This window comes from Peromyscus eremicus, chromosome 19 (assembly GCF_949786415.1).
Source record: "Peromyscus eremicus chromosome 19, PerEre_H2_v1, whole genome shotgun sequence".
NCBI lineage: Eukaryota > Metazoa > Chordata > Mammalia > Rodentia > Cricetidae > Peromyscus > Peromyscus eremicus.
In genome coordinates this window covers 47117361-47124972 of record NC_081435.1, presented here as the reverse complement: position 1 = coordinate 47124972, position 7612 = coordinate 47117361, and the positions used below count along the sequence as shown (strand labels likewise).

The following is a 7612-nucleotide window of genomic DNA, read 5'->3' as shown; positions in this document are numbered from 1 at the left end:
TGTAATAAATAAAAGAGGAATGAGTTATTTCTGAGAACCAGGTGATGTACTAATATGTTTCAGAAATCATAGCTGTTAGGACTACATTCCTAATAAGGCATAATCAGCAGAGACAGGATGTATGATATAAAGGTTTCAAAAACACCACAGCTAAAAATTAACTTACACTCAATTAAGGAGCCATTAAAGAGAGCAGAGACACAGAGAATCACATGACCTCTACAACCAAGATGTTAGAGCAACAGACGGCATGAGGCATAACATGAGATGGACTAATAAGAGTGACTCATCATAAGACCTGATCAGTGGGCTAAAGTTCGAGAGAGAGAGAGAGAGAGAGAGAGGGAGAGAGAGAGAGAGAGAGAGAGAGAGAGAGAGAGAGAGAGAGAGAGAGAGAGAGAGAGAGCGCTGAAGAGCCCAGAGAAGGCTGGCAACAGTTGTGAGTTAAGAGAAGGTATAGAAACAAGACGCAGGCAGCAGAAAGTACTGGAAGAGGCACTGTGTGGGAGCAGGGCATTCTGGACAAACAGAGAAGCACTTCTCTGCACACTGTTCACTTATTACAAGTCTGGTTTTGAGAGCACTCTGGGTGAGCAGATGGGAGAGGGCTGGGTATCTCTTAATATTCATCTAGACACAGACACGCAAACACCCATGCACAGCAGAGATGACATTGGGGGCTGTGTTCACCATCTGTATTTTTCTAACAAGAGCTTCTGGAATAGACACTAGGATATTTGCAGGAGGAAGAGGGGCCCACTATCATCAAGAATATGTAGATTATATTAAGAGACGAGGATGCTTCCTTCCACACATGCAGGTGGAGAGGATTAAATAGGTCATGTGATTCTCTGTGTCTCTGCTCCCTTTGAGGGCTTTGATTGGCCTCCACAGATCCTGAAACACTGTAAACTGAAATCAGTAAGGAAAGCATTCTAGAAATAGAAATTCAATGTCTTCCTGACAGCTCCTTTCCATGCTCATGGATTTTTATCCTTTTATCTTTCTGAGTCTCTAAAAACCTGTTTAGATGGTGGGGTTATCTAGAATGCTTTGGTCTCGGAATGGCCAGATCATTAATAAATTCCCAGTTGAAGCAAAAAATGGAGGTGTGGAGTGGCCATATACTCAAATACAAATACAAAGAAAATACTTAGGCAAAGAAGCAACTCCGCCTTTCTGGAAAAGGTTGAGTGTCAGATTTTAGCACAGTTCTGTTTACAGATCAAAAAGATGGTCACTCCAACTGGAAAGTGAAATAAAAGGCAGAGATTAGGAAAACACTATTGTATTAGTTACTTTTTGTTACTATGATAAAACTCTAGGGTTAAGAGTTTATCCGGCTTACAGATAAGGAGGAATAATCTATAAAGGTGGGGTAGGCATGGCAGCAGGTGGCCAGAGCATAAAGCTGAGTGGTCACAATTTCAACCTCAAACAAGAAGCTGAGAGTGGAGTAGGCAGTGGGGTAAGGCTATAAACTCTCAAAGCTCTCCCCAGTGACAGCAGGACTCAATCCCCTAACAGTTACATAACATCTCCCAAAGAGTCCCACAAATGTGGGGTAAGTGTTCAAATACATGAGTCTATGGGGACATTTCTCATTCAAATAAGTACAGCTATCAACCCCAGACATGGACTAAGACATCCCTTCATCCACAGACATTGTTTAGTGCTAAGAGTAATTTGTAAAACTTAGTACTGTATGGTGATATTTTATTTGTACTGAAATGTGATTTTATTTGTATGTTAATAAATAAAGTTGCCTGGGGGTCAGAGCTAATAGCAAGCCATAGCAGAGCTGGGCATTTGTGGCGCACACCTTTAATCCCAGAACTTGGTAGGCAGAGCTGGGTAAATCTCTGTGTGGTCAAGGATACAGCCAGCATTGGAGACACATGCCTTTAATCTCAATACCAACCATAGAAAATCTGGAGGACTGTACAAACAGGCAGTGACGAGGCGGTCATGTGGTTGGGTTTACAACCAATGAGAAGGCAGAACAGAAAGTCTATATAAAGACAAACAGACAGGAAGTAGGTCTCTTTCAGAGAGGTCTTTTTGCTGAAGAGGCTAGCTGCAGCAGGCGGGTAAGGCTCTTAGCTCTGATCGCTTGGCTTTCCTCTTTGCATTGGCTCTGTGTTTCTTATTTAATAAGATGGTTGGTTACATCTACAGGTTATCATAATGTTGAAAAGTTGTATTTTTAGAAACAAATCTTGTTATGATATCTAATGATATAATTTTGTTAATCACCTCATGGAGTAAACATTAGTTTCTTATTCATATCTAAATCATCATTACAATTGCTCAGAGTAAGTAATAAAGAAAAACAAAAGTGTACAGTGTGTGGTGACAACCAAAACAGAGAATTAGGCTAAATGAAAAAACAACAGTGCACATGCTTTTATTAACAGTGTTATATGTACATTTCATGTTCAATTAAGCTTTTAATGGATTTCAATCTGAGCTCTTTTTCTTAAAAAAAAATGGAATCAATAGAGTTTTGTGGATTATCAATATTAAAACATGAAATCAAGTGTAAGATACACTCTCACACTGAAGATTCACTCCAAGTAGAATGTTTTTATCCTTAGCTCTCTTTCTTATGATTGTCAAGTAGGCATCTCTGATTAAGGATTCTTCCTTATTCTCAAAAGTAGTTTCTCTCTTTTGTCTAACAAGCTCTCACCTTGAAAGAAGTTAAATTACTACAACTAATGTTACCTAGGAACTATAACCTTTACCTGGGAATTGAGTTTATTAAGTGTAATTAGACATTAAAATACCACTTGTGGGTAGACAAAATATATTTCTACAGAAAACCCATGAGTGTCGGATATGAACCCTGATTATTGAATGCCTACAATCTATATGAAAATACAGTCATAAAGATAATAAAGACAAATGATCATACCAAGGCTTGGAGAACAAAGAACTGTAAAAAAAAAATATAGGAGCCATAACTAATGGGGATAGGAATTGTTGAGAATGTCTTTGGCAGTGAGGTTGATCATACTGCATATTGAGCCAGACATACAATATGATTAAGATCTGCCAAGACAATAAAATCACTCCAAACACAGTGAACTCCATCTACACATTATCAAGGACCACTAGGACTTTCTATCAGATAACTCATCTTTAGGACTTAAAGTCAGAGTGGAAAACCTGGAGATAATCTGAAATAGTTTTAATATTGTTGACGGAAGACGATATATTTAATCACTTTAAATAATTGACATATTCTGAGAGTATCAGACAACACTGAATTCTATAAAGTCTAATCACCTACTTGAACTCAGTCAAAATTTCCACCGGATTCATATGAGAAACTGTGTCTCCTGCCAGAACAGTTTAGGAAAATGTTGGTTAAACAAGGTTCACTGAGGATTGCTCTAGGGGAAGTAACCCATTCACACTTGAATTAACTAGAGATGAAGCAATGTGTAAAACAGTGCGGCTGAAGTCCCAGTAGAACCAAAGTATGTGCAGAAATTCACAGCTGCCAGCAACAATCTTCCTTTACACAATGAGGTCTCTGGAGACAAGGCTCATGGATAATTTTCAACTAGCCATAGTGCCTGTAACCCCCATAAATGCTTGCTGATTTACTGAGTGGAAAATGCAATCTATACTAAGAATGTGTCTGAATATTATTTTATGTGAAGATGGTGTTTTCTAGAAACTATGTGATTCAATAAAAAGAATTTAGGATTTAAAAACACATCAACCCAACCTAGAATTTTTTTTATAGCAATGTAGTTTTGGGCCAGCATCTTGAGAACACAATTTTCTCATTTGTAAAATATGGTTAATAATGCTCTTTTACAAAGTATAGATAGATATGTTTAAAATGCCTACATTATTGCTTAGTAATATAATGAAATAAATAATATAATCAACAGCATTTAGTTTTATGATGTTAGTCTTGTTACCCAATGACTAGAGAACTTACAAAACTAAATGAATAGTATGAGACAATAAAATTAGAAATTAAGTCCATATTTTATTATTTCAAATATTTATAATAGAATGCTTTATATTGTTTTGACTAGCTAAGTGATATATTGAAAAATAATGTTCTTTCACTCTAAAACTGCACCACATTTAAAATGCAATCACAAAATTTATTGTTGTCATGAAGATTCAAATACATGCAAAGTTATTTCTATCTTATTATGTTTTAGAGAACAGATACCTGAGGGTTCTCTTACTTTTAATTATTGGGGTATAATCATTACATGCCCTCTACATTAAAAGTATTTTAATTTTCCCAAAAATATTTTTCTTATATTTAAAAATAGAATACTAAGGAATTTGATAAGCAGATATGTCTAAGCACAAATATTAGCCAAGTTTAATCTTCTAGCATTATGAATAATGGATTTAGGACTGGAGATATGGCTCAGCTGTTAAAGGCTAGGCTCACCACCAAAAATGAATAACTGATCTAATATAGGCATTTCAATTGACATTTAACTATATAATTTAGAACTGAGCACAATAACTCCTTTTTATCCCTAATGCCACCAAATAGTTCATCAGATTTGGCATTTACCAAATTCAAATCATGATATATTTTCTGGCAGCATATTTTTAAAAGTTAAAGTAGATTATGACATTGTTAACCAAATTAAACTCAGAAATCATATTTTGTAAAAATAAAAAATATATATATACTCAAAATTATAGAGAGAAAATGGCATTTGACCAAGTCACATACAGTGTAGGCAAAGTGCAACCATTTCAGAAAACAACACAAGTCACTATCCTTTGGTCCAATTCATCAATTCTGCTTATAATGCTTAAATGAAAGTTAAGTTGGTACTAAGACTCATCCATTCCTTGCTACTGAGCACAGAAAGGTATTATTTTACATTATCACCCCTTGTAAGTTCCATGTCCCCCAACTCAAGAGCATTTATTATCTATTTCTCCATCCATTCATCCCTTAGGATACATATTTTTAAGTACATCTTATGGGAGGGCCAGGTATTCCATTATGTTCTGCTTATGCAAATGTTTGCATGACAGATATGTTCAACTTGCTTTCAATACAGTGGTAAAGACAGACAAGAAGTAACTAAACAGCCATGTGATTTAGAAGTTGTGATAAGACTTCTGAAAGCAGTAAGCAAAATGCTGAGGTGAAGCCCTACATTAAACACGCTAGTAAAGCCAAGATGAGCTAAGACTTCCCTCAACAGAAACCTAAAGGATGAGAAAGGTATATCTTTGCAGAGAAACATTGAGGAATCCTTACAAGCAGACAGGTAGTATATGGCAAGAACCTTTGCTAGGATATGTCTCAGAGTGATGGGGAAACTCAAAGAAAGTCAAGTATGCATTCTGTTTAGCCTACAAGTAAGTATATGCACAATGTTTCCCTAGTTTGTGTTGAAAAGTTCTTATTTTCTTCTTGATTCAAGAGAAACTGACCTAATGCATTAATTAAAACAGAACATTGTGCTCCAGCTTATATTTCTGGCTGACCTTCAACTACTACAGAAATAGCACTAACTGGTACCTTACCAAATTGAGTGTAACTGAATAAAAAATGAAAGTGCTTAAGATGGTGAAGATTATATTTTCTACTCATGTATTGCAAAACTACTTACAATGTACTTTGAAATGACATGTTCTTTATGTAAAAATATAAATTAAATTTTTGAAGAGAAGGAAAAAGACTTTAATTTAAGCTCAAGACCATTCAAAAGCAAAAAAAAAAAAAAATCCCCTGATATTCACATAGGAAGTATTTCAAATTAGATGTCTGTAAAGAGCAAGAAAATGAGTGTAGTGTGCAATCAGTATATTTAATGACTTAACTACAATTAGCTAATGCTTAGTTGAAGAAAATATGCATTATAAAACATGATCCATTTAATTATACTAAGTAATGCCTCATCATTAACCATTAATGAATAAATCATTGCATTAATAATGGAAACTGTATCAACCACTTTAAATAAAGCAGTATTTATGTTGATTTCAGAAATTGGTTCCAAATTTGTACCCACTTATTTAATTCTACCTATACTCCATCTCAAGTCTGTGTGTGTGCGTGTGTGTGTGTGTGTGTGTGTGTGTGTGTGTGTGTGCTTGCACGTGCATATGTGTCTGTCTGTCTGTCTCTTGTGTGTATTTAGGCACAGATAAATTTTTGAAGTATTATTGTAGAAAACAAAGGACCTATCAAAAATATCCATTGACTTCCATTGACCTACAGATAATAATGCTGAGAAGTATATACCAACACTGACTTAGTCTCATGTCCATTCATTATAAAATATTCATAGAAATAACTCACTATCTAAAATGCCAGGAAGAGAAGTCAAAGGTTAATGATCCCCCAAACTGAGTTAAATGCAGGGAGGGTCACGGGCTCTCCTGGAGATTCTGACATGAAGTCTGGAGCACTGCTAGGAAATGGGCAGTAACAAACCTTACTTTTCAGATTAAGGCGGACAACACTGCTACCACAGGGCAAGTGCTGACTGCTCTTCACATCTAGGAAACCTCAAGAAAAGGTTCTAAACTCACAGTGGCCGACTCACTGGGGGATTTTTTGTCACAGAGTGCCCACTAATTAATAGAAACAACCGTGTTTGCTTCTCAGTTGCTGTGATCCACGAAATTGTGAGAAATGCCTTTCCCCCATAGACACACTGGTAACGGAATTTCAAGAAAACCAGTAAGAACACAGTCACACCACATTACTGAACACCTGCCATCCCACAGATGGAGCTGGAAAATCCTCTGGCTTCCTTTCCCAGGGTAACTTTTAAGAGTAGCAGCCCTTTGCCTTCTTTGAAATGGCCTAAAGTACCACAATGCAGCTCGCACTCAATATCCAATGTCAGTTTGCTGAATTGCTGTAAGAAACAGAGATTTAACACTGGAAATTATACAGTGATGGAACACAATTACATACAATTATTTCCCTTCAAAGATAGACCACACAGGGGTTAGGGAGACTGCGGTTGAAAACGGCTCAGTCTGCAAGCGCAACGACATGAGTTCAATTCCCTGGAACTCACGAAAAACAGAAAGTCGGGTGTGGTAACACACATTTATAATCCCAGTGGTAGAGAGGTGGAGAAAGTGGAATCTCTGGATCCTTGGCCATCCAGCCTATTCTACTTAACAAATTCTATGCCCATGAGAGACCCTCCACCCCGACTCCCCCCCCCCCCCCCCCGAATAAGAAGGTATATGATTCCTGAGCAATGGTACTTGAAGTTGAAATCTGCCTGGCTTCCACGTGTACACATACTCACACACGAATATGCACCCACACAAACAGATACATGCAGGCATGCATTCATACGCGCACAGATAAACAGGCCACAGAGAAAGAGGAAGACATTATCTCACTCACATAGAGAAGCTAAGGAGGTGGTCTCATAGAAGCAGAAAGTAGAATGGTGGGCACCAGAGCACTCTTCTAGGAAGGACATGATGACAAGAGGACAGTTAACAGGCACAGAGGCCCAGTTGGAAAAGAGAACTGATTCTAATGGTGTAGAGCATAGCAGGATTATTACAGTCAGAAACAACTAATTGAGCATTTCAAAATGGCTAGGGGAGAATACGTTAATTCTTTCAG

General features: G+C 37.0%; 1 protein-coding gene across 1 annotated transcript in view; it reads right to left on the bottom strand.

Moving 5' to 3' along the window:
- Chsy3 (chondroitin sulfate synthase 3) overlaps positions 1-7612 on the bottom strand; it is a 231126-nt gene that overhangs the window by 165316 nt on the left and 58198 nt on the right. The window lies entirely within an intron of this gene.